A 26,855-nucleotide genomic window follows, 5' to 3' on the forward strand; every position below is an offset into this window, starting at 1 on the left:
CCCCAAGTTCAAAGGCTTTGGACTTTTCTAATTAAAGCATTTTCGAAATTAGTAATCAACACCATCTGTAAATACACTGGATAATCCAGGTGAAAATCTCCTATGCTGTTCCTGCTGAAAATTATCAAATGTGCTCCCTGGTCTAAATGAAATGCAAACTCCCTAGACTAAGACACAGCAAGACTGGTCAAAGCTCCCATCTTCACTTTTGTCTGCTGAGAAAGGAAGAGAAGAAAAAAGACTTTCGGTAAGCAACTCCGGAATCAGATCCTAAACCATGGGAGGGCAGAGTAACCTTAACTACAAGCAATTCCTTCTTCAAGTAAGACCTCTTCCCCAGCTTCTTCAAATACATCACACAGGAAGCTGTAAGACTAGCACACCGTAGTGCTAAGCAAGAGCAATTAATTATTAAGTGCTTACTAAGATATATATATGTTTTTCTACAAGCCAGTCTTTCCTGCCTGTCACTGATTAGAATAGAACAAGTCTCTTCATATCAGTAACATTTGGCACGATCAGATGCTTCATATGGTTGAGATACCTACTCGATATTCTATATTCTGCATGCACCACTGAAGCCATGATAGCTTCATCAATCTAGAAAATGCAAGAAGAAGAATCATCTCTTATAGCCTTATAGTCCTATAGCAAAATGCTGTTGTGCTCACTACATCCCCTCTCCCGCTGCATTTCCAAGTCTTTCCACGCGGTCCCTGACCACGAGCTCACCAAGAGCTGTTCATATTCTTTTTTCAGCAGTTTACAACAAAGAGAGAAATAAAAAAGGAAAAAAAAAAAAAAAAAGTATTTTGTTGAAGCTTGCTCAGTCCTATTGAAGTTTACTTTCCCAACCCTGATCGTTCTCAGAGCTCTTCAGGTTCATTTTTGGACATCTCTCCTTTTCAGTTATTAAGAATCATCACCTTCAAACAGCTCTCATCAAATAAATCTCTTTATTAACTCACTGCAAATTAATTCAAAATGCTCTTTTCTATTACCATATGCTTCAGAACACAGCACAGTACTAGTAGTCACCCAGCCACTGGAATAAATCTAACCCTTCTATGGTATAAAGCAGACACTTGCTCACTTCAGGGAGTTTAGGAGCAGCCTGCAGACGCTTTCAGGAGAAAGCAAAGCCAAAAGGTGATTTATCTGAGCAGGCAATGCTTGCTGGAATATTAGAGTACCCAGCACCCAAAACCAAGAATTCCACAAGTGTTTCTCCTATTGTGGGAGCCTTAGCACAGCAGTTTGCAGCGCTGCATTTATTGGTGGTCCAATGCAGGGAGCTTGCTGCCAGCAGACCTCTGGAACCCAAGAAGGCAAAGATGTGCTTTGTCTCCACTTTCAATCCAGCATCTATAAGTACTCTATGTCATGACAACCTGTTAAAATCTGGAAGGCCCTGTGAAACAGGAAAATTAATACAAATGACATTTTATGAGTAAATGAAAGGATCTACAGAGAGAGATGTGAAAACAAGAGCGTTACAGGAGACTTGCAGGCAGGGTTCTCAGCTCGGCACTAAAGCTGGTTCCTTGTGACTTTCAGGCCCACATCCCTCCCTGCATTTCAGCAGAGAGAGCTTCAACCTGGCACTTGGCAAAAGACCAAGATCCTGTAATTTAATAAGGTACAGAAAGAGCACCTTGCGCAAAAGCCTAAATGCTCCAATTTATCATGACAGTTACAGGATAAGCTGACATTTTATTTATATGGAAATTAGTCTCCAAAACAACATAAAAAAGCCATACTTTCAAAGAATATTGTGCCTTTGTTTCCCTGCTCTGCATTTATCTAAACGCAGCTTTGTGTATTAAAAGTAGTTTAATTTTTATGTATTGATGCTGCTTTGCATGCCTCCCAATCTGTCGTTATTGCACTGCAGGGAGAACTCAGCCTGATTTACTTACTGCAATGAAATAACTGACTTCTGCCAGGACTGACACCTCCTACGAAAGCCCTACCATCCTCACTGAGTCTTCTGGTTATTCTATTAATTTGCAGTCGTTACTCTTTAGAGAATTGCAGAGCATTCCCTATTAGATCAGACCAGAGGTCCATTTAGCCTGGTGTGCTGCCCTGGAGAACAGCCAACACTAGATCCTCCAAAGAAGGTTCACTGCCTTTGGACTGACACAGAATCGCTTACCTCTGTGGAAAATAAATCGCTGCTAATCCTCAGACAGTGGCTTGTTTTCTGAAGAGTAAGAAGGCTTATATCCTTTAATTATCTCTCATTTATGTTCTACGATTTGTTGTTAAATAAATCTGTACATCCTCACTTCCAATAAAAGTATCCAGTGTCTATCTGAACATTATGACAATCCTGGTATCGTGTAGCTCTACATTTACAATCTAATTATGAACTATTAAGAGCAAACATTTTCAGCATTTTCAATTTGATCCTTTCCACTAGAGTTTTGGGTCATTCTTGCACTGGGATTAACCAAAGGTCCTCTGGACTCCTGGTCCATCTGTCACATCCCCCCCGTATTCACCCTATTCGCGTCCTTAAGGTAAAAAAGCAATCTTTCCAAACTTTCTGGAAGGTGTGGTGATCTCAAATGTTTCAATTTCTTTTCAGCCTGAGTAAACACGATGTTCTTTTTAATCCAAATGTCCTTTGAAGACAATGGGAGTTTAGGGTTTGCAAATGACTCAGAACTAAACCAAGTTGAGTGTGTTGGCAGAAGCGAGCACAGCGTTACACTGGGTAAGGAATGAAGGTGATCTGGCTCCCAGGCAGGAGCAACCAGGTATAGCTACAAGTGATTCATTCCTTCTTTTGCGTTAGACATACAAGAGGTTGATCCTCTTTTCCTTGATACTAATGGTAAAGGCCTCACTGACTTTGAGAGAACCATGAATGAGAATTGCAGCTCCTTTCTCTGCTAGATGAGGCTTATTATATGCAACAAAGAAGGCATCCAAGTTCTTCAGCCCAAAACTTCAGTCAAATTGAACTACAAATTATTCAGGAGATGAAACAGAAAGCGTGTATCTTTGGCTAACATTCCAGAGAAGTTCAAATGATTTTCTTTCCACTTTGAGGTAGAAAAACAGAAAAGGAAAAAAAAAAAAAAAAAAAAAAAGAACCACCACCACACTGAAACAGGGTTGAAATTTCAGCTATATCAAAACTACAAATTGAGAAGACTACAACCTGGACCTGAAACAGCAATGTGAGCTCACTACCGGAGAGGGCATTATTGCAGTAATTTTCCAGCCAGACTAGAACTAAGATGAACGTGAGTTTGCAAAAATGTCCTTTTTTTTTTTTTTTTTTTTTTTAAAGAAAAAAATTGGCAAGAGTTTCCAGACACAAGTTACATAGGTAAGACAGGGCAACCGAGGGCAAAAGGAGTTGAGCCCATGCACATCAAAGCAGACTTTGGCTTCGGGTACCTATCCAAGCCGAGCCTTCAAAGGTTCTGATGTTCCCCTATTGTTTAGTTTGAATCTTGTCTAAGCTTGCTCAGGAGAACCCACATTCAGAAGTATGGAAGAAGGGAAAAAGAACACGCATTTTCCAAACAGCGATTTCAAAACAAAACAAAAAAATGTAAATCTACATGCTGCAGGGTAATACAGGTAAGCGTGGCTAGCTATTGTTGCTCCATGCTTTTCAATTTCCATATATTAGCATTCATTGCTGACATTATTAAATCCAAAAGTTATTTGGATGCTTTGATCAGCAAAGTGAATCTTGAGTCTATATACGACGTACCTATATTCACGTAAAGTTTACAAAACTATTGTATTTCCCTATTCTAACGCTTCCCCCCACATGCTGTGAGTTTCCATATATCCCACAGCCATACATTCCAAACACAGACTACTTTATTTAGTAATATATTCAAGAATTTAGATAAAAGGAAAAGCGATGGAAAACGTTTGGCAATCTCTATATAAACAGTTTTTATACATTTGGGTTGAATCATCCAGTAAACTCTCATCCTGGTATTCCTATGACAGATAAAACTTTCATCACCAGTACGGCCTCTTGACTTGGAGGTCATAATACAGGGGGATTCGTACTACATCTCTGATACTTTCTACGTCTATCACAAAAATTAACATCACATTAAATTTCAGCAAGTCAGATTTTGGCACTGGTTTTGCACTCGGCACAAGTAACCCCACTCTGCATTGTGAATGGGGGAGAAACAACAGCAGTGGCAACCACAACAAAAGAGTGGATTGTGTGTTCTCCACACAAAACAGAAAGCTGTGCCTATTCAAGAAATCTTGGCCACTCGTCAGAAATCAGAGAACTGACGCTGGAGCCCAGTAGCAGCTCCAGCCAAAGCAGTGGTGAATTACCTTGTCTCTGGAAGCATCCCCGTTACCTAGGAAAGGATCTCTGCTGCAGTACAGACCACACGGACCCCACACTATGTCAGAAACACTTTCTTAAAGTAAAACAAAAAAACAACCAAAGCAACTGAAAATGGATCCACTGTGAGTACTGCATCTATTGTTTGCCCCTTTTATCTATTATTTATATTTCTTTTTAAGTTGAGGAATGAAGTAAAATGCTGACAAGAAAGCTACTCTTGCAACTTATTCATCACAGTGTTTTGTTACGAACATGCTTTAAAACCAAGAAACATTTTTCAAGTGGCCCTAGGAATCAAATACAGCATGTTCACTATGAAACATGTATTTCAGTTCACCAGTTCATTTGGGTGGGAGAGGGGAGAGGAGGGCACAGAGCAAGGAGACTCCCCCAGGCTCTGCTGTGGGCCGTGTCTGCTGATATTCCTTTACAGGTGGCAAGGGGTGCCAATTTCAGCTGCTGACTGCTGGATGAATACATATAGCGCAAATCACACTCTTCTTGAATCAGTTTTTGCCCAACTCTCACAAAAACATTCCATGGGAAAATCTCATAATGCCTGCATAAGTGATTTTATGAATCTAGCTTTCAGCTTTTGATAGGAGACTTCTTACTCTACTGGCTTTCATTCCTCATTGCGTGGTGAGCCAGTGCCAAAAGCCTTCACATTAGCCTTGACCATGCAGACATCGGAAATTTAATTTAAACCTTGATGATCTGCCAGGATAATAAAACACATACAGAAAAGATTCAAAAATTCATTTTTTTCTGAGAGTTAAATACATAATTTCCACAAACATAAGGAGAACATAGGTTGCAGAATCCACACACTGCAACGCATGGAACAGAAACAAGAGCTACACGAGACAGGAATCAAATAGAAATCTGTAGCCCAAAGAGAATGCACAAAAGCGGACAGTTGTTTTCCCATTTAAAATATGCTTTAAAATACTCTAGACACTAAGTGCAACTCTTTTCCAACAATTTTTAAGTTTCCTTAAAAATAGATCTAGAATTTATCTTGGGGAAAAAAAAAGAAGTTAATATAAGTACAACTACAGACTTTTATTCTCAACCCCCCATCCTACAGGTGACCCTTACCTCTCCACTCCTGTCTTCCTCCTCCACTGCCTTCTTGCCACCTCAATCCCCAATCCAACACCTCACCAGTTTCAAGAAATATCCAGCAACGATGTCAGGCTGATTTGCTGCGCTGGGATATATCCCACAAAAAATGGAAAGCTTTTGTCCTGTTTTCACTTATGAAGAAAGCAACTTATTAAAGCAACTTCTGGGTTCACTGGCATCTTTCAGTCTACAAAAAGTCCCAAAATTATTTGCAGAGGCTACAACAGCACGTTCTTTGAAGTAATGTTGCAACTTGTGCAAAGGAATTTGGGATGTACCTGAGATCTGAAGGTGCGGGCTACAAATTAACACAGCCAATTAGGTGGAGAGGCTGAGAGTCCAACACAGATGGGGCAAGATAACCACAACTGAGTGAAAGGACTGCCAAACCTAAGCCAGTTGGCTGAGCACAGACCATGTCATCGTGCTCAGAAAGCTGCTGCCCAATCAATAATCTGTTGCTGTTTGCTCTCCCCATGCCAATCAATCCCAGCTAGGGCTGCTTCTAATTTTCTAATCTAGGAATAGCTTCAGAACATCCACAACTGTTATTTAAAACAACCCAAGAGATAAATGTTTCAGCCACGCATCAGCGTGCAGATTCTTCCCAAAATGGGTCTAGTCAAGAGTAAATAATTACTCCTGCAACAGTTTGATCTGATAAACCACAAGACATAAGGCTGCAAAAGTGATCTTTGTACTATTAGCAATCAGGAGGGAATCCAGCTCCTAAAATTACTTGATGAACTGATATGGGACCTAAAACTGTGATATTTCTGTAGAGAATATCTCACAATAGTTACAGTCTTTTTGGGGGCAATCAGCATCAGCTATAAATTTCTTATCCCTGGAAATCTGGTACAACTGGATTTATGCTACAAAGATGCCTTGCTTTACAAGAAGACAGAGAGGAAATCAGAGCCAAATTACATTCATGCATCTCCTAAACAATTCTTTTGTTCACAGTATGTATTGAAAGAACACGACAGGAATTAGAAATGATCTTCATAACTTCTCAGCGGATTCTTCTCGTGAGTAACGAGAACAGCCCAACATCACACAGATAAAAATCTTGCTGTACGACAGCATTCACATAACCATTTGTATGTAGAAACAGGATGAGCGTATACATGCATAAAAAAGAGACTACAACACACAAAGTTACATATGTGTTAAGTAGCTAATATTTGGGTCTTCTTCAGCATCACAATCTAGTGGCCAAACCAAGCATGGGACTGAGCCTTATTTTAAATAACCCCTCACATTACTGTATCCCACAGCATCTTCACAGAGCCTGACCCTTCAATAATAATACCAGTTACTCCTTATGACTCTCAGATCTAAACCAGCTGATTTCCCATCCTATCACACGTCCAGACTGTTGCAGCTCTGTACCTTCCACAAACCTGAAGTACTTTGTCCAGCACTATGAACACAGGCTCCTAACATTGTCTCCGCCTGCAGCAGCAAGACCATACACCGCTCCCGTTTGCCTGCTCAGCAGATGGCATGCTTGCTTCACTCCAGCCCTGAAGTTCAGTGCTGGACAATCCTAGCACCAGGCTAATTAAAGGCTGGGCACCAACTGGCAGCCCTGCTCCCCCAGCACAGTGGGCTCTGCAGGATTCCCAGTTGTGGCCCATGCAACACTGCCAGCACATGGAGCAGCTACCCATAGCTCCATGAGACTGGGCACTAGAAGAACAGGAAGCTTAGGAACTGCAAAGCCCAGCAGAAAAAGTGGGGCTGGTTTAGCCCAAACCAAATGTTGTCTACCTAAAACATTATCAGTAGTAGCACCAGGGTAATGGTACACATCCACAGAGTACTGTGATCTGGGCAGCATGCACACACTTGAACAGACTCTGCTATTAGTGAAAACCGCCATCTCCTCTGCTTCTAACAGCTTGCCATATCAACGTCTAATGTTTCATGTTTTGATTTGAATCACAACTGCAAATCACTGACATAACATTTGGAGAAGAAAACAAGGATGCATTACAGAAAAACTAGTCTTCCGAAACTCCGTGAAAATATTAAATGCAGCAACAAAAACATACAAAAGTTGTCCACTCAAAACTCCTGAGAAACAGCAAAGCTAGAGCAGTTGGTGGAATGAAGGTTACAGCCTGCAAACTAAGCAGTTCACTTGTCCTGAGAATTGCACAGGCAGACTTCAGACTTATTTGGATTTAGAGATTTATCTTTTTCCCTGTAAAAGCAGGAGTGAGGAATAGAAACAAGAGGAACAGTGCCACATGTGATGCTGCTGTGCACAGCTGCCTGAAGAGGATACCATCCTTTCCTTCTGCTACAGCAAGAGTACAAAGCCTAGGAGTTTTGTTCACGTACATTTAATTGTACATGCTGATAAAAATCTTAATGTCATAAGGCATTAACCTTTACACCAGTAACCAGCTGCTAATCGCTTCCTGCAGATCTCTACATTTTATCCTGAATTCACAGCCCCACAAGTCAATTTCATTAGGGCAAAAAGGCAGTATGTCTTAGGCTGACCTGAAGCTGGAAAGCAAACCCACCACCGAGATTCAAGAAGTGAGGAAAAGCCGATGGTTTAGGCAGCATGACGAGGCAAAAAGATGACCGCTGTAAAAGCCCACACCGCCAAAACAGTGCTGTGCAATGTGGAAATTAGAAGCCCACAAGAAAGAACCAGACAGGGATTTCTTTCTACTGCTGGATGAACTGCTTCCTTTAATTATGAATATACAGAGGTGAAAATGAAAAAATTATTAAAATGCACTGATGGAAACTGAATTCTCAAAGGAGTGTTCAAGAGATTAATCAACAGCGTCTATCAGCTCGTACCACAATACGCAACCCCTGCAGCAGACAGGCTGGCATTTACTTGCTTGGCTCTACAAGAAAACCCAAAATCAGCTCATGGCTATATCTCAACCGTGGGACACTGAACACCTTCACAGCTCCCAGAAGATCAGGCTTGGCACCATTCCCCTACATGGTTTGTTCTCCATCAGCAGAAACCCAAGTGAAAGGCAGAAGGGAAGCACAGCACACGCAGCCATCAGGACTTGGTGAACAAGAGAGACAACTGCTCTTCGTCAACCTCTGCTTCCTACAACCAATACATAGGGAGAGGCTTTCTGCCCTGTTTGTTCATTCGTTTTTCTTTTTTTCCTCCTTAAATAAAATAGTAAATTATTAAAAGAGAGGAAGGGAAGTCCTCATGAGACAGGCAGCCAAGGGCTGGGAAATGTCTCTAACCATGGTTTCCTTTCTGACCTCAGCAAAGCAGCGTAATATGCTAACAGCTCCCATTTCAAAACAGCCATATTGTGGCTATATTTACACTGCTTTTCTTATGCTCATCAAGAAGGGAGTCTGGTCCTGAGGCCAAATGACAGGGCAGAGACTGAAACTCAACTACTTCATTCTCAAGTCTTCCATTTGAACTGGTCCATCAGGGCCTAACGCCTCACGTCAGACAGCTGTATCCCACGATTTAATGAGAGAAATACACGAGTGAGTTTATGCAGAAAGTACTAAGACAGTAGATGATACTGCTGGTATCTTCAACCAGCACTTGTGTTAAGATAACACACAAAACCATTGAAAGTTGCGTTGTAAGTTGTGTAAGTATTAAGAACAAATACATGCTCTGGAATAAGAATCTCTGTAATTTGTATTAACTCAAATTACTTAAGAAAGAAAAAGAATTGATCACAATTATAAACCACTCAAAAAACACACTTCACAAGGCATTAAATGTGCCAAGCAAGTGTTTCAGCAGAAACAGGTAAATCAATGCATACATCACAGATGACACTGAATTAAGAAAACTATTTATGATGTTTAAAAAAAGATGAATTTTAACTGGTATTAATGAAGAGGCAGAAGATAGGACTCTCTCCAAGTATCTGAAGTGAAGCTCATTTAGACTAGCAACAAAATTGCTAGCAGCAGGTTAATATTAGGGAGGGAAAAGCTTTGGATCATGTTGGCATAAGAACAAATAGACTAACCATGATTAATTTTGGGCTGAAAATGAGAAGCAAGAGTTTTAACTGACAAAGCACTAAGGCTATGAAACATCCTTCCACCAGACGCAGTCATGGCAAAAATAAAAACCTATCTAATTTTAGGATAAAGGTGGGTCACTTTATAAAAGGGATTACATAGTGTGGTTGATGTTCAAAGAGCTATCCACTGCTAAGAATTTCCACAGTACTTCAGCACAGCATACACAAATCCACTTTTTCACAGTATGCACAGATTTACCACTCTTCCTTAAAAAAAAAAAAAAAAAAAAAAAAAAGAAAAAAGCACATGCCAAGGGCACTGTTTTCTTGAAAGCAGATAAGAAAAAGGTTATTCTTTTCCTCCATTCTACTTTTTTTAAACATATTTCTTTTCAAGGTGACTTTCTGCATTTCCTTAAAGTAAACAGTCTTAAAATGACAGTAATTCCCATCTCCAGGGAAAATACAAGATAATAAAATATTCTCTCTCTATATACATGGGCATATAATACAGAATGAATAGTGTTTGTTATTTTGGCAGAAAGGATAAACTGCAGCATTACCGATTATCAAGGCTTGTCACAAAAAAGACAAGTCCTTACTTATTATCCGTCTTACCATTCACTGATACGTGTGATTGTGCCACACTCCACACAGGCAATGCACACCTTTTTGTAATGCAAGTGCTTTTTAGTCATTAGGAAGGCAACTCCTGAGTCCTCTACATAGGTACACAAAATATAAACTAAAGTAACTCAGAGCTCCCCGCACTGCTCTGCCGCTACGACCCAATGACAGCCACAATTAGCAGTGGAGAAGAAGTAAAACTACACAGTTATGTTCAGTAGATTGTGTACACTGAGTGGGACAGAGATCTACAGATACAACACATCTGGAGAGAGTTCGGCAGTTTCTGACTACACCCCCATTCCAAAAATGACCAAAAAGTAAAGACTGTTGGTCACTAAAAGCAATTGGTTTTGTTTTTTTCCCCACCTTTTCTGTAGGACAAAATGTGTTCAAATTCTGAATGTCAGTTTTCAATTGAAATTAATCTATTTGGATGGGACCAACGAGATACAAGATGATGTCTGTTTCTTTTCCAGCTGAAGCAAACACAAGCTTTTCCTCCCACTTCTCTGTCCGTCACCTTGCTCATTCTTTGAGCTATCCCATCTTTCTAACTTGTTCTAACACCTCTCTTTTTTTTTCACAGAATCCACCATAGAAAAACAAAGATGGCAACAGATGGCTAAGGAGAAAAGCCTTCTGTGGTCAAACTGACCAACACAATCCCTACAGTTCCTAAAAAGCATTTTATGGGCTTCATTTGGGCCTCACCAACCTTCACACACTGTTTTGCTTTAGCAAACACCATGCCATTTGCTGTCTTTTCTTTTTTCCCCACAGTAGCATGACATACCAGTATCACTTTTTTTTTTTTTTCCCCACCACAGCGAAATCCACTTAGGTATGCACTTATTTATGATCCGTATTCTTTGCTATAACCAGTGCTTTGTGATAAGCCGCGATACGGCACGCCCTTCTGTCTGATATAACACAGAGATACATATTTTTTTCCTTTGGTAACATGCAGGGTTTTTCGATTCTCAATGATTTAGATAGCAGAAGCTGCTCTCTCCTCTGGAGTGTTCTGCAGCACATTTTCAGCCCAGCTCCGTTCCATCATCTGCCAATGGAAATCCTGCAACCCTCCCTGCCAGGGCTGGAACCGTAACTGGGCAGATGGGGTGAATTAGTTCGAGTCCCACAAAAATCTCAAAGTCAAACACCTGAAGAAACTCACAGCAGAGCCCAAATCTGTCCATGCTCTCCTCCTCAGCCCACAGATGCCCCACAGTTCACCGTGCTGAAGCTCCTCACCAGAGGCTTTTCTACCCAAGCACCAGAGTGCTGCTTTCACACACGAAGCTCCTGCTGGTCTGCAGTGCTTCTCAGAGCAGGGGGAGAAAGTCAGGTGGAAAGGTGAGCCATCAAAGATCGTCTGAGTGAATGAAAGTAAGCTGTGCATAAAGGAAGGAGGGCTTACAAAGACTTGGCAGGAAAAAAAAAAATCATCAGAAAACAATCTCTATCTGCCAGGAAATGGAAGTGCTGCCTTCAGAAAAGTGAAATCATTATTGCAAGCAAACTGATTCATTAAATAACATGCAAGGGAAGATTATAATGCCTTCCTTGTCATTAAAATGCTTTGAAACTATACTTCTATAAGATATGTTAATGATATTCAGCTTTTGTATTACACAGCAGAAGCTACACTGGGTGGAATTTGGAGCACTGTGTTACACAGGAGTTCAGAGAAGAAAAGTTGTTATTAGTTCACACTGACTACAAACATCTTTAAAACGCACACAAAAACTGCCATCCCATACAGAAACCAGAGAGAGAGGTGTCGAACCAGTCTACACCCAGCTCCAGCTCTGCACTCCCACCAGGACACCTCATCCAGGCAGGATATCAACAACAAAAACAACACCAGAAGCTATCTACGGTTTATGTCCAACTTTCTACCACCTAGTTTGAGTGTTTTATTTCAGTTAAATTACTTGTATCCTAGTGTACTTGGACGATTTACCTGCGTTCTTAATTAAATAACAAAAGGTAGGCTCCAGAACCCAGTGCCATTGCTGCAACCAAATTTCCATATGATGCATCAGCTTCACTGTCACAGTAACTAACATGGTGCATTTTTTCACTTGGTTCTCTATGTAAGCTGACAGAAGTCACTCTACCAAAGAGAGACCTAATACTATTTTTATTGCTTATCTCTTTTGCCCTAAGTTACATCAGTAAGTCATCTCCCTCCATCAACTTCTTTTTTGGTGTTGACCTTAAAAGGACACAGCTGTGACAACTTTCTTTTTCTTTCTCTTAATAGTTCTCAGCTGAACACTTGCTCTCAGTAGTACAGGGTCTTCATTTGGCACTGCTTTAGCCCTGAGGCCTGCTCAGACCAAGCATAGTTTGGTAATTCTATCCGATAGTATCTTACAGCCATTACTGCAACTGGCGCTGAGGAAGACAGAGGCAGATTTTATTCAGACAAAACCATGATTAATTACAAGAGGTCTTCTAGATTTGGTCTTATTTTCTTAATGCTCTCTAATTAATGAACATGTTCATCTCAAAACACACATCCTTATTTCCACAGCCTTTGCTCAAGATATTAACTGCAGGCCAGCATTCCCCCTGGCATTTTCACTTACTACAAAAATCATTTTGTCTAAACTTCTGCAAGTCCCAGAATTGGAAGGTCAGGATTTAAAACCCGCTCGGGATCTCAGAATGAAGAAGAAGATCTCAAAAGGAAGAAGATACGACACTAACAACTTTTCTTAAAGCAATACCTCAGCTAAGGGATATCTGGAAAACACAAAAAAGATTATGCAATCTGGAAATAGCACTCAGTATTTCTGCTACAAACCACCTAATAAATGCACCACGTTGCTGATTTAATGAAATAACTCAGCTTTGTGCCCAATCCTTCTAAAAGCAAAGAGGAACAGGTACACGGTATATCTTAAACTCACTGCGCTATGTGCACTGATGGTTATTTACACAGACACAGACTTTAATCACAGCAATTTACAAATCACCAGTTTTAGTCACAATTTAAATTGGCACGCCAAAGACTTCAACATACACAAAACAATGAGGTTAAAAGAATTATTTATGTTTTCAGTATGATTCTGAAAAGTGACAACCCAGGCAATAATCACTGTAAGATGTCAGCTGCAACTAAATGAAGTTCTATCAAAGGAAGGAGTCTTCCTTTGGATACTAATTTGTGTACACTGAACCTATATGCACTTAATTAAGCAGTTACACAACACAATCTTTTGTACTTACACGTTTTTATGTGGATACATATTACAGATTTTGTTCCATGTTTTGTATTTACTAGATAATAAATCGGGTTTTTTTGTTTGTTTTTTGTTTTGCTTTTATTTTTTAGGGTTTATGAAAGCTGGAATTAAATTAAAAACCATTAAAAATCTCTTTAAAGTATTGCTCATCAGTCCAATGATGCCCGAGGTATGCAAGTAAGAAAAAAGCAAGACGTTTACAAAACCTGCTTTGCATTTAAAACTAATTTAAACAAAGAATTACACATGTGATTTGTTCACTGTACAATTGTTCATCCAATTGTTTTGGTTTATCACATATTTTAGAAGTAACAGATTTCATCATCTCATCTCATGCTTTCTTTTCATCCCCAGAGTGGAAAAGGAAAATGAGCTTTCTTTTTCCTTTCTATTTCCCCCCCCTCCCCCCAGTTCCTGGTAATCTCGTTTTGAAAATCAGCATCACTGAGCGGAATGTACAATGGAGAGAACAGTGTCCTTGCAGCAGCAGAGGAAACCTCTGGCAAAAAAAAAAAAAAAAAAAAAAAAAAAACAGTTTAATGACTTCCACAGGTTGGTTCCAGGTGTTAGCCAGCCATTTCCACAACTGTGGTGTGACTTTACTTAAAACTTTGGCAGCAAATAGGTAAATAAACATAATCAAACAGTACATGGAGCTGAGCAGACTTAGATGTTGGCAGGGAACAACATCTGAAAGTTTTATTTTTAAAAGGTAAATATTTAAAAGTATTCTCAAATACAGGTTTTTCTATATTAAAAAGGTATTTCTGGTTTGTTTCTTAAGCATTAATTACTACATACCTTTGTTATTCATATTAGACTGCTTAGGAGTCCAGTTACTGTTTTAATATATACTGCAGTAGTCTCATCTAACATCTTTTGGGATAGAAAATATGCTTTAATATGCTATGCATTAAAAATCAAACCACATACATGATGCTACCAGTTTCGCTACGCTCCTGCAAGTATCTGCAGCATCAGACTATTATGCATGATGATCACAGAAGAGAAAAACCTAACTGGCAGAAGTCTCTATGGGCTTAAACCAGAACAAAAAAAGTGCACTTAATTTATGAGCTGAAGGTCTGTCTGCAGTTTGGCACACACAGCACACTGTACCACGGAATTTTATAAAAATCAAATAACTTTGCAAATCACTTCAAAATTTTCCTTTCTCGTTTGTTTTAGCCGTGTTTTAAAGGAGAGGAGAAAAATTACAGGATGAAATGAAAGCAAAATGAAATGATTCAGGACCATAATTCTCTTGAATGAACATTCCTAAATTTTTGGATTGTGGACCGCTGACAAACTTCAAACCTAAGGGGGAACCACTACGCCGCTTTCACATGAAACTTTTTAATTAAAAGCCCTAACTGGATGATATGATACGGCAGATCTCTATCACACTGTGATTATGTGTCTGCAGACCACAATTTGGAAATAAATAGAAGATGAATTTTTTTCAAGGGAAAACATTTCTGGGCTTCTTGGAATACCCACTCAGTACACTGAGATATCACAAAGTATCCTTTAATTCCAACATATTAGGATCTCCTTTCTATGAGCTTTTAGTAGTACAAGTAAGGAGTAACAGTGTAGGATAGGATTATTTTATCAAAGCACTGCTCCTCACAGATGCTTCCACACGATGAAATAATGGATTTTATCCTGGTATTTCCCTCTCAATCTGTTTGGTTTTTGTTGTTGTTTTCTTTTTCCAAGCAAACTGACCAGACTCACATCCTCTTCAGTATAGAAGCATGCTAAAGTGAGAACAGAAGCCACTTCCAAAGGTGTCCTGAAAGGACCAGCATAGGAAAAGCAGCACTTGTTTCAGGTCACGGAGAAGGCAAAGGAGAATTTCACTTTATACCTTAATTTATAAATATACAGTGAGAGAGCAAGCAAAAAATTGAGAAGGAAAAGGCAAATTAAAAAAAAAAAAAAAAAAAAAAAAAAAAAAAAAAAAAGCCTGTAATCATACTCAATGCCTTATCTAAGGTTGGTCAAAAAAAAAAAAAACAAAATTGAAGGAGACTAGTCCTGACACAGCAGAGAGCCAGCAGCGAGACCGTGCCGTCCCCAGCACTTGAGTGACAGGCGGGGGCAGAGGAGTCGTTAATCAGGCTGCCCGGGAGCCGGGTAGAGCGAGGGAGCAACTGCTTTCCGCACCGCTTCCTGCGATAAGGCGCCAGCGCCGGCCGCCGGCCGCGCACGCACGGCGGAAGCAGAGCCGCGGAGGCAGCGCCCGGCGCGGCGTGCGAACCACGAGCCGATCCAAGGCTCCACGGCGCGCACGGGCACGCGCGCAAGGATCCCTTCAGCTCCCGCGCAGCGCCGGCTCCGGGAGCCGAGATGAGGCGGAGAAGGGGCAAAACGCCGAGTCTGCCGGCAGGACGCGCGCAGCCGACGCGGATTCGCGCCGCTCCTTCCTGACGCGGCCCCAGCACCTCTATGCCGAACAAAGGCAGCCGGCTCGGTGCGGCTGCGCGACCGTTTGGTTCGCTTTGGTTTTAATGACGATCCAGGCAAAACTTCGCTAGAAGTCTTTCGCACAACGTGCCCCCTCCCCGCCCCCTTCCCGAAGCACCACGAACTCCCGCACGGGACTCTACCGGCGGTCGGAGCGGGGCACAAACGCCTGCAGCCCCCGCAGCTTCCCTGCACGCACCGTGTAACGCGAGTCTGCGGATCCCAGCCTTTCCCTGTCACAGAGCCAAGTGCGGGCAATTACTTACACTTGTGTAGACTTCTATAAGAGATAACAGTTATCTCTATTGAAAAAGCACAGGCTGGGTTGTTTTGCCTCTTTTTTTTTTTTTTTTCCCCTCGTTACCAAAGCGGTCAGAACGCGGGGTTTTTGCGAGGGCACAGATTCGCCCCGTCCTCCGCAGCACCTCCTGGCCCCGCCGAGACGGGCGCACAGTTCCCGAAGGCCGGGCAGATCTCTCACCTGCTGCGGGCTGCCGCTCGCTGCCACGGCCGGACCCGAGCCTGAGCCCTCTGGTCCCACTCGGAGGGCCCGGGGGAGGGAGCGGAGGGCGAAGGCGGAGCGCTCAACGCGGCGCCGCCGAGGCCCGGCGGTGCCCCCAGGCAGCTCCGAACCCGGGTCCCGGTGCCGCGGGCCCTGCGGCCTGCACCGGCCCCGCCGCCGAGATAAAGGCGAGGAACGACCTCCACATTCTTAACGCAAATGAGATGCAGCCCTCGGGCGCTCAGCAAATTGCCGATGCATTGGGGATGCCCCTGCTCTCACAGCTCTGTTTCCACATGTGCTGAAAGTTGATGAGCGCTGCTCCCGTTTTTCTTCGCGCCGCGGCGGGGCACGGTGCGGCGTGCGGCACCATTAGGTCGGCACCGTGCTCAGTTGGCTTCCACTGAGCCTAAACCTGACAGAACCAACTTCTAATCCCGACGTTAGGCATCTCTGAGCCAGCAGCTGCCGTTCAGCACGTATGGAGCCACCGACTCTGCTCTCGCTTTTTAACCAAAACGACCCGTTCTCACACATTTGGGACAGGATTTCTGCTCAGAAGACCCGCCTGTCTTTGCAAAACAAGGATATTTCACATGCTGCATAAACATTACGTGATAGCAAATGACAGAGGGCTCCTATTGTCTCACTATGAACTCACGCGTGTTTAAAGCAGACATTAAAAACATGATTCACCGTAATAACATCACCCAAACAACTATTTAAAGCAATCCAAAATATAACATTTGGGGGTGGGGAGGTGAGCATACAATCCAGCAACCCCTCCCCACCTCACAAAAAAAGACACAAACTCCAGTAACAGCAACGACCACTACCTTTCTACTTTCTGCAGGAGCACAGCAGGGCTTTAACAAGATCACATCTCGCTTTCAGTTTCACTCACCACTGAACGAGTCAGCACTGAGAACTGCGTTAAAGAGGTGTGGGTCATTGCTTAGGAGTTACAGAAAGTACATCGGCACATTAAAGACAAAAGAACAGTATCATAGTCTATAAGGGGAACAGTTGCTAAAGCAGAAGGTATGACTCTAATAAACTGCTCAACAAATCTTTTCCTCCCCAAATGCACGTACATACATTGCAACAGGAGCTCTGGATACTTACTAAAGTTATGAAGAGGAGCAAATGGTTATCTGTTGCGTGACTTACAAAGCCAGAAGAAAAAGGAGCAACTTTTTCATGGTAGCCTCACATCGTATAGGCTACATCAGCCTCATTCACATCCTCCTCCTTTCCCTGTACTTCAGGATTCAGTGTGAAGAAGACAGCCTGAGCATATTCATCTCAGAAATCCAAAACATTGCAGAGACCACACTGCAGCAACAGATGAATCTGCTTCACATGCACTGACGTACCTCCTCCACGTCTGAAGGAAACTCAAGCTCCAGTCAACCCACAAGAGACATGTTGCCTGACTGTACCTTGATGGTATTGTTTATGAAGAAGATGATTTACACACTCGTAATGATTTAAGCAGCTACTTTGCATACATTACAGAGAACCTGGAACATGTGACCTGCTTCACAGGGCAGGATTATACCTCTGTTCTTGTTGTGTCATGTGCAACCACATTATTTAGTAGTTAAAGCCCAAGCGAGCACTCTGGTATTCCACTGCCCTTGCCATGTATGCAGCGCGAGAGTTTCGGCATGCCTCTGAAACCAAAGCCTCCCAACTTCTAAAGATAGACAGCTAAATAAATGATATAATTGTCAAAGGGGCTCAGTCAAACCTACCACATGGCTCTGCCCGCTCCGGATTATGACGCTGCCTGGCAGTCTTTTTAGGACAGGAAATCTTTCATGGTGTTAATAAATTGGTAACAATGATCATATTCTTAGCAGCCACTCCAATACAAACTTTCATTAGCACTTACACAGCCTTTTGCAAATCACTCAGAACGTATGCATGATCATCATCAGTTAGGAGTAAACAATACAACTTTGAATCCTTTTTTTCTGATATTGTTAAAAAAAAAAAAAAAAAAAACTTTTCAGAAGGAAAAAAAAAAAAAATGGAACGAGCATTGAAAAAGCAGTTGGTAGCCTGTCAGTGCTCCATCATAATTTTGGACTGTTTTTATTGATCTATACACTTCTTATGCATAGCTTCATTACTGCTTTGATAATTACTAGATAATTGAATACAAGACAGAGCATGTATCATGCTGGGGAATCATTAAGTGGGTGAACTTTTGTGCTGAAAAGTGGAATTCTTTCTGTCACTCACAGAGCGGTGAGACATCAGTAATAAACAGGAACTATTCTGGAGGTGATCCAGTGGCCCCAACAGAGCCACAAAGGGCAGCAGCAAAACATGAGGTTCACAGTCAAATCAAAGTCCTGCCGCAGAGGCCTCCAAACTCAGCAAACACATAAACCAAGAGCGTTTTCACACAGCTCTACCAGAACTTCAGAGCGACATCAGAGCACGCACAGCACTTGCCTTATACTACGCAAGGAAAAAGTCAGAGTCTGAAAAGTTCATATTTTAAGGAAAATGAGCAAAACTGGATGGCAGAGGGGAGGTGTCTCAGCAACACAGGAGTGAGGACGCTCACACTCTGCTCATAGCCTGGCTTGCTGTGACAGGAGTTATTGAGATTCCCCATGCCTTGGCTCACCCATCAGTACAATGGGTGCAATGCTTCATCCTGTCCTTAAGAGGCAATTAATGTTTGTAAAACACTCTGGGAACCTTGATTAAAATGCACTGCAGCTCTGTGATAAGTATTCCCTCCCCAAGAGCGAGCGAGCTGGGTGCCGATAGCAGGCAGTACTACCTGCTGGCTGGAAAAGCAAAATTATCATTCCAGAAGAGAAACAAGTGCTTGACCTATGCACACCTGTAGGCGGACCCCTCTTGTATTTTTCTTTCTTCTTCTTTTTGGTTACTGGGTGTATATTGCAAAGAGAGCAGTAAAAATGGGTAATTAAGAAGCTTTTGAAAAGCCCTGGTATTTTCAGCAGAGGATCACAGTGGGCCGTCTTCAAGAACTCTGATGAAGAACTACATGTAATTAAAAATAATAATTATTTGTAATGCTCCCCAAACCCTGTTTTCATTAAGGAAAAAAAGAAATCATTTTAAATATGAATGCTTTATGAATAAAGAAGATTTTTTTTTTTAAATTGATGAGCATTCATTTTCCCATAGAGTCGCATAAAGTCTGAGTAGTTCACGTAAAACAATTATCAACATTTTAAACCACATTTTCCCCTTGAAAATAAATAAAGAAATAAGCATGCCAAAATCTTTTCTGTTCATTAAGAGCCAGATCCAGCAGAAAACATCTGCAGACTTCTAGACCAAGCAAGCCCTGGAAGGCCATGGGTACTGGCTGCACCTCGTGCCAACCCCAAAAATTTGGCTGGGTCAGAAAGATTTAAACAAAACAAAAAAAGCCCTGCAGCTTTACATGTCTGGGAATTGTGGAACTGCGTTAGGTTTATGAATAAAGAATAGGGGTGAGAAAAAAAAACAAAAACCTTCTTCTAGAAAGAAGATCCCCGTCTCTCCCGTCCTCCTGGTGCAAGACAGTAGCTCGACTCCCTCCAGGGCTACTCCACACAATCAGCACCAGCAGCCCAGTGCACAGGGTTCACCTGCACTGCTGCAGTAATGAGATGGGAGGCCTCCGAATCTGTCCCTGAATGTGGAACCAAGGAACCCCCAAGCATCCACCTCAGGCCTCCCTCACCACAGCCGGCCAGGCGCTGCTACCAGCTTCTGCTGCAGAGTTGCCGAGCCCATCTGCCGTGCCTTAGCCAGCGGCCTGTCCTGCTTGGCAGTCCAGACCCCAAACATGGCCATGGGTTCCTACCACATACTTGAAGCAGCCAAGCACTCCAAGCAGCAGTGTAGAAAAGGGGCCTCGGTGAGCACTCAGCAGAGCATATTTAGATTTTTGGGCTACCCTGAGTGTGTGTATGCAAACACATGGGGAAAACTTACAGCCTCAGCACAGACGCCTGCTGAAAGAAAGTGCAGATTTGGGAAGCACGCTTAGGACAAGGGTCCTGTGACTGCAACGGGTGAAAATTAAACGACCTGTTGGTGTAGCTGCCAGGTTTTAAGACTTTTGACAGAAACAATGGGTTATTCTGACGAACCTTTCTCTCTGCTGCTCTTTGGCAAAGCCAAGAAACCTGCCATTGGTTTAAGTCCTGTCTTGTCCTCCCTGCTTAGAGGATCAATCAGTCTGCACTTTCAGTCAGTCGTGCCCAGGAAGATGGACCCAGCAGCCGTTAGAGAGCTGCTCACAGTATGCCAATGTGCCTTCCACTAAAGCCGTCCCAAAACACTGGGTTTGTACTGCAAGGAGTGCCTACTGGAAGGAAACAACTGCTGCAGTATGCTGGGCTAGAAAGATGGCCTGCAGGCTAAGACCCGCACCTGAGCAGTGCACAGTGGGGATCCATGCCATGCCCACATCACTGCAAGCACTCTGCAGCACTGTTCATACAGTGCTTTAACAGGTGGTGTGCACAGCTCCCTATGGCTCATTAGAGTTGGCCCTTGACACTGGGGACCTGAGACAAGTGGTCTCACTCCCATCCAGCATGCGGCTCCCCTGTGTACACAGACTCTCCAATTGTAATCAGACATTTTCTAAATTAAAAGAAATTCTTAAAATGAAAACTTTATGCATTGAAATGAGCAAGCTGACATTAAAAACAGCAAAATGAGAAGCCAAGAGACTTGCATTTAGCATGTAGAATAGGTTGGATATCTTAAATAAATAAAATTAATCTGAACACGCACCAAAGTAAATCATGTAGTCTAACAATGCTAGATACAAGTAATCATCATGTTTATCACTACAGCTTTATGTACCTGTTGGATTACTGCTTTCAAAGCCTTAACAAACGTACCAGCGTCTTTGAATTAAAATGCATTTTCTTTATGCTAAATTAGTGAAGGTGCTCTTGTGGGAAACACTGCATTCTACATACATTTTTTATTAAAAAAAAAATGCTTACATAGCTTCAGAAAAAAAAAAAATGGCAAAAATCCCAACTTTGTCCATTCATCCTTTGATTTTGTCTTTGCCATAATATAATTCTATGAAAATGTTGCCAGAAATAAAGTTAATCTTTCCAAGCGCCTTTTCATCTTTCTTTAAAACCAGGGAGTAAGTAGCTTGAAGTTCTATCAACTCTGATGTATAGCATGCTACAAAGATGGGATCTTTGTCTCTTTTTGCTCATCTTTAACATTTACTGAGAAAAAAAGAAAAAAAAATCCCTTGCAAGTCTACTTTCTGCCTAAGCAACATCTCAGTAAAACACCCAGATAATGTTGCACAAAGCAAAGTAACAGCAGCAGCAATATCTATGAACCTATAATTAAGAATCTAGTGTTTTCCACACAAATAAAAAAATGCTTTCAAATGCATCTGCCATTCTACAGCGTGGTTCCGAAACCCATAAATTACCAAATCTGTAAGGAAATTCACCATCTACTGGAAGAATAACTCCCGAGATAGTTCAAGGAAGGAAAAGCTGAAGAGCCTGATAACCAGCCTCCAAAGTCAGAAAGAACAAAATATCTCCCTTTCATTAAAAAGACAAAAAAAAAAAATCTTAAAAAGGTACACAATGAGTTAGCTTTGCAGTGATTAATTCAACAACTGCAAAGCTTAAAACTTCAGGCACTTAACCATGAAACTGTCAGTTCTCTTTGCTTGACGATAAAACATCCAGAAAGTAAACATTAACTCCTGTGTTTTTCCTATGTGCGTATTCCATCATGAAAAGATGATAAGCAAAGAATCACTAAGCAAGCTCTGCAGAGGCTTTTTATACTTTATTCTCTCTAACACAGAGGTAAGACGTGCCCCAAATTCTTTCCTTTTCTTTCCTCACTGATACCTCTAATAAGCTCATACTGTTCACTAAAACTTGACAGAATGGATTGAAAATCATATAGCCTTTTTCCCAGGAAGTAGTGTTCATCACAGCAAGTCAGTTTTGAGAAGGAGGGGTCCCCTACACAAATCATATTCCTTCCATATCGAGCACAAAACAAGCAGCAGCTCTGGCTCACATCAACTCCCAAGGACACAAATGGAAACTCTGCCCAAGCAAGGAATGCACAATTATGGGCTGCATCACCTCTGCAGAAAGTACACTCTTAAACGAACTGCAAAACTGAAAAAAAATCAGAAGAAATTGAAATAGGGCATGAAACTGCAGACATTGAATTAGAAGGATAGATCAACATATTTATCTGACCTGTGAGTATTTATTTAGCTCAAGTGCATTCTTTCAAACAAGATGCCTATAAGCAGCCTTTTGATGGCTGCTCATAATCAAATGTGTCACTCATGAAATTACAGCGTTTGGGTAGGGTACTGGGCAACTGAAAATGGCTTTTGCTACAAGTATGTCACAAGCAAACCTTTTAGTCACCTCAGAATTGCACTCAACCTCACTTCATTCCTGCGTACTGGCTGCATACGGGCTGCTCCTCCGGCACACAACTGCTGTAATCGTCTTGGCAGTAAATAGCAATCAGTAAATGCTGATTACTGGGCAGATATGTGCCCCAGGTACTCTTTTGGCTTTCCAGTCCCCCATTTCTTCCTTCCAGTCTCAAACTCTTCACTTTGGAAAATACCAGGGCAGAAAGGCATTGAAATAAATAAATACAGGTAGTGAAACGGTGAAATCCTTCAGCTGGCAATGTTTTCCCCTCTGAAAGGACAAATTCTTAACTCCAAGTTGCTCCAGACACTGAAGGATTAGATCCTAACCAGGGAAAACACAGGAAAATGGTAATAAATATCTCATGCTAATCCACGGGAACTTTGGTCCCAATGTGATTTTTCTATACTATTCTACAATAAATGGCATTACAACATCCATAATCTCAGCTCATATATCAGAGCGCGCTCTCTGCTCTCTTTCTTGCCCTTCCCTCTTTCATATAGCACAGTTTCTAAGAAAGCATCGAGGTACTTTTCTGCAGTGGGTTCAGCCCTGTTCCTGAACGAAAGCAGTACTGTTGCACAGTGCAGACTGCCACGACTGCATCTACAGCTGGCAAGCCCATCGTTTATGGCAGCATTACTCCACTAAGGTTTCATCCGAAATTCCTTCTGATAAGACAAAAAAAGTCACCATTTGCTGGAGTGAAAAAAATTAATAGATTGTATTCACATGCAGTAAAAGCACTTCATGTCGTGATGGATTTTACAATATCCTAGTTCCCTTGCCATTCAGACATCTGTCTTTTGGGCAATAAATCCTGAAAACCGAAGAAGGTAAAGCTTGCTTAGCCACGAGTCTCCTTTAACCCAGTAAAATAAATTCCACAGCTGTCTTCTTTCTTTCTCCTGTGACTACTTCCTAGGCTCCATCCCACTGCCAACAACCGTTGCCACACTGCACTGCTGAAAGAAAAATCTTTAAAAATGTCAGCTTTTCAGAGTCTTGTTTTTGACCCATCCAGGTAAAACACTTTGTACCATAAAGTTCAGCAGCGCTAACAGGTCACCTTTGTTAGTACTGATTTTCCTCCACACAAATTAGAACTGAGAAATCGCTGAAGAAAAAAGGTAGGCAAACCCATTTTAAATGTTCCTTAGATAACGCAATACCACAGCAAATCTCTTAGGAAAATTAATCTGAGACTGCCATGAATACCAAATAAATTTGTACCACTGGGATATTTAAGGTCCAATAAATCTTGCTTTCCAATGGTTTTAAAACTCCAGAAAACTGCTCAGCTCTAGACTCCATATGTTGCAGCAAAACCGTCTACATGAAAGCTACCGATTCAGATCTGCCATCTGTGAGAAATATTTTCAGAACATACCCGTGTTTTCTAAACTACCAAATTATGAAAACCTTCATTAAGAAAAAAACAAACCACAAACACCCATATACACATTTGGAAAAACCAACTGGACAACTTACTCTCTTTCTGTTTGCATGATAATGCTCAAGAAAGTTGGTTAAAAATGACCCTATTTCCAATTCAAATTCTTATTAACTTACTTGAACTGTCTCATGTTGCAGTCAACAACACAAAAACAACATCTAATTATAAAAGAAATTAATATAAAAGAGGCAACAATAAAATCCATCACAGTTCTGAGATGCGTAGCAACAGCAAGAGAGCAAAGCGCTAACGTCCACCTAAGAAAACACACTACTAACCGCCTATTTGATATTGCTAAAATACCAACATTAAGTGGAGGAAAAGAATCAGCATAGAAAAGCACATGTACTGTTCTGCAACTTTCCCCAGTTGGTTACATCAAAAGAAGATTTTGCAGACAGTGAAAATCACAGCTTACCTCAGCCTGTCAGAAATACCCTGATGTCCACAGCATCACATCTGTCTTACGGTCTGCTTACACGGATATACATGCAATACTGGAGCTTCGCTGCTATTGATTTTATCACCTTTCAGACACTTGTTGATAGAAAAAAAAGAAGGCGGATTGTGAATAGCAAAAGGACTAAGAAACAAGTGTGCTGCAAAAGCCTACATTTTAAATTCCAGTTTAGGAAGCGAACTGATTTCCAATCAGAAGAAATCCTATAAAGGTGTCAGACCAGCCTGCGGTCATGCCGAAGACCTGTCTGTGCTGCAAAGCACTGCTTTGGCCATAGTGAGCAGAGAAGCAAAGTGCAAGACAGGGCATTAGGAAGTGTTCTTATCAGTTGAGAAAGACTGCTTTAAAGTGATAAACTGCACCGAAGAGCAGCGCAGGTCCCAGAGAACCACAGTTCTTAAAACGCAATGCAATTAGCAAGCTTTCTGGTGAGGATCAGATCTGACTGCAGATGAAGTTAGCAGAAGGTTCAGCACGTGCAAGCAGGGAGCAGATCAGCACTGCAATCAGAGGGCTTTAATCAATTCTTAGCAGTATCTAAATTTCCCCCATGTTGGCATGTGCATCAAGTGAGATTCACTTTTATAAAAAGCATTTACCTCAAAATCAAAGCAACCCAAACATCAAAAGGAAAAAAAAAAAAAAAATTATGCTCAACTTTGTTTTCTCACTAGTAAACTTTGTGTCATAAACAAGGGCAGTGATGCAAAATGGACTCTTGCCTGGATTTGCAAACTTTTCCAGGAGTCGTAATATCCTGCATTTGATGACATCATGAAACCAACCACAAGTAAAAGTTGGGTTTGAATTTGTTCTACTTTTCCCTCATTAGTCTCTGTGTCAGAAATAGAATAAGAACCCTCATTAAGTCACATTAAATTCTTTAAACTCATTAAGGGCTCAGAAAAAGAACAATACAAACACTGGTGTTTTTGTAAAAAAAGAAAAAAAATATGCAATACAGATGGACTTCAATTTACATGTATTTTTAGCATGTATATATGTGCATCCAGCAGCCAGTGTGCGGGAGACACAGAGAGGCAGAGAACAGAGGCAGCGAGGCAGAGCATACCTTACACATGACAGAATGATACCTAGATAAAAGCGGATTAGGCACGATTGCTTCTTACTTGATACAGATGAAGCACGTATAGTTTCATACCCTGAGCAGTTAGCAGAAGGTTCTCTCAGCCACAAAGAAGCCGTGCTTCATCTCAGAAGCCGTGCTCTCAGCCATACCCTGCCTTTCTCTGCAATTAACCATTCCTCAGGATGTCTTCCAGGGAAGGAGACAACCTTGAGGACTACGCAGGCAGCAACAAATGAGTGAAAAACTGAACTCTGGTGCCGGGACTGTTTTGATTGCTGGTGCTGTAGCTTAGCAGAGGAAACACCACTGTGTGATTGCAGCTGAGGACACATTTCCTATTCATGCTTACAGACTCACACGTAAGATACAGGTGTGTGCTGAATTTCAACAGTCTCAAAGAGTATCTCTGGGTGTGCAAGGGGTGGGTGTTTGTCAGAAGATTTATTGTGGCTGAATGACTCAGATATACGTTGCTGATAACTTCTGATCTTCCCCCTATAAGACTGGAAATATCAGCTCAATGCTACAAGATGATTTACATTGCTACAGTATGCTCAAACAACTATCACGAGATTAATTTAATCACTATATTATTTTTTTTTTTCATCCTGATATACACAACACTCAGTAAGCAATTCAGTTCTAACAAAAACTTCAGCTCTGAAAAGGCTGAAGGAGACTCCCACTCCTGTGACAGCCCTAGGGACAGCCCTGCTCCAAGCACCCCGAGCCAGGTGCCCGGCGCAGGCACCGCGCTCCCACGTGCCAGCAGTCACTGCTCACCTGCGAGACATAAAGCAAGGCACACGGTGAGGCTTGGCTTTGCTTTCCACAAGCTTTTGCCTCAGGTATCTGGGGCAAGGTTTACTTTGTTAACTGTGCATGTGCATCTCTACGGGCAGAGGAGAAAGCTCAGCAACAAGCGGCATGTACTGTATTTTTGATTCATCCTGTGTGGCTGCAGCTACGGAATACCTGATCAAGGGTACTTAACACATCCAAAAATAAGAACTCTTAACAGAAAAGCAAACTAACTCCAGTTTGAGAAACTGAAATAAG

The 26,855-nt window shown here is 41.7% G+C and overlaps 1 protein-coding gene across 6 annotated transcripts in view; it reads right to left on the reverse strand.

The window, feature by feature from the left end:
* TRPS1 (transcriptional repressor GATA binding 1) overlaps positions 1-26,855 on the reverse strand; it is a 210,667-nt gene that overhangs the window by 175,760 nt on the left and 8,052 nt on the right. The window lies entirely within an intron of this gene.

This window comes from Tympanuchus pallidicinctus, unplaced genomic scaffold (genome assembly GCF_026119805.1).
Source record: "Tympanuchus pallidicinctus isolate F22 unplaced genomic scaffold, pur_lepc_1.0 scaffold5, whole genome shotgun sequence".
Taxonomy (NCBI): Eukaryota; Metazoa; Chordata; class Aves; order Galliformes; family Phasianidae; genus Tympanuchus; species Tympanuchus pallidicinctus.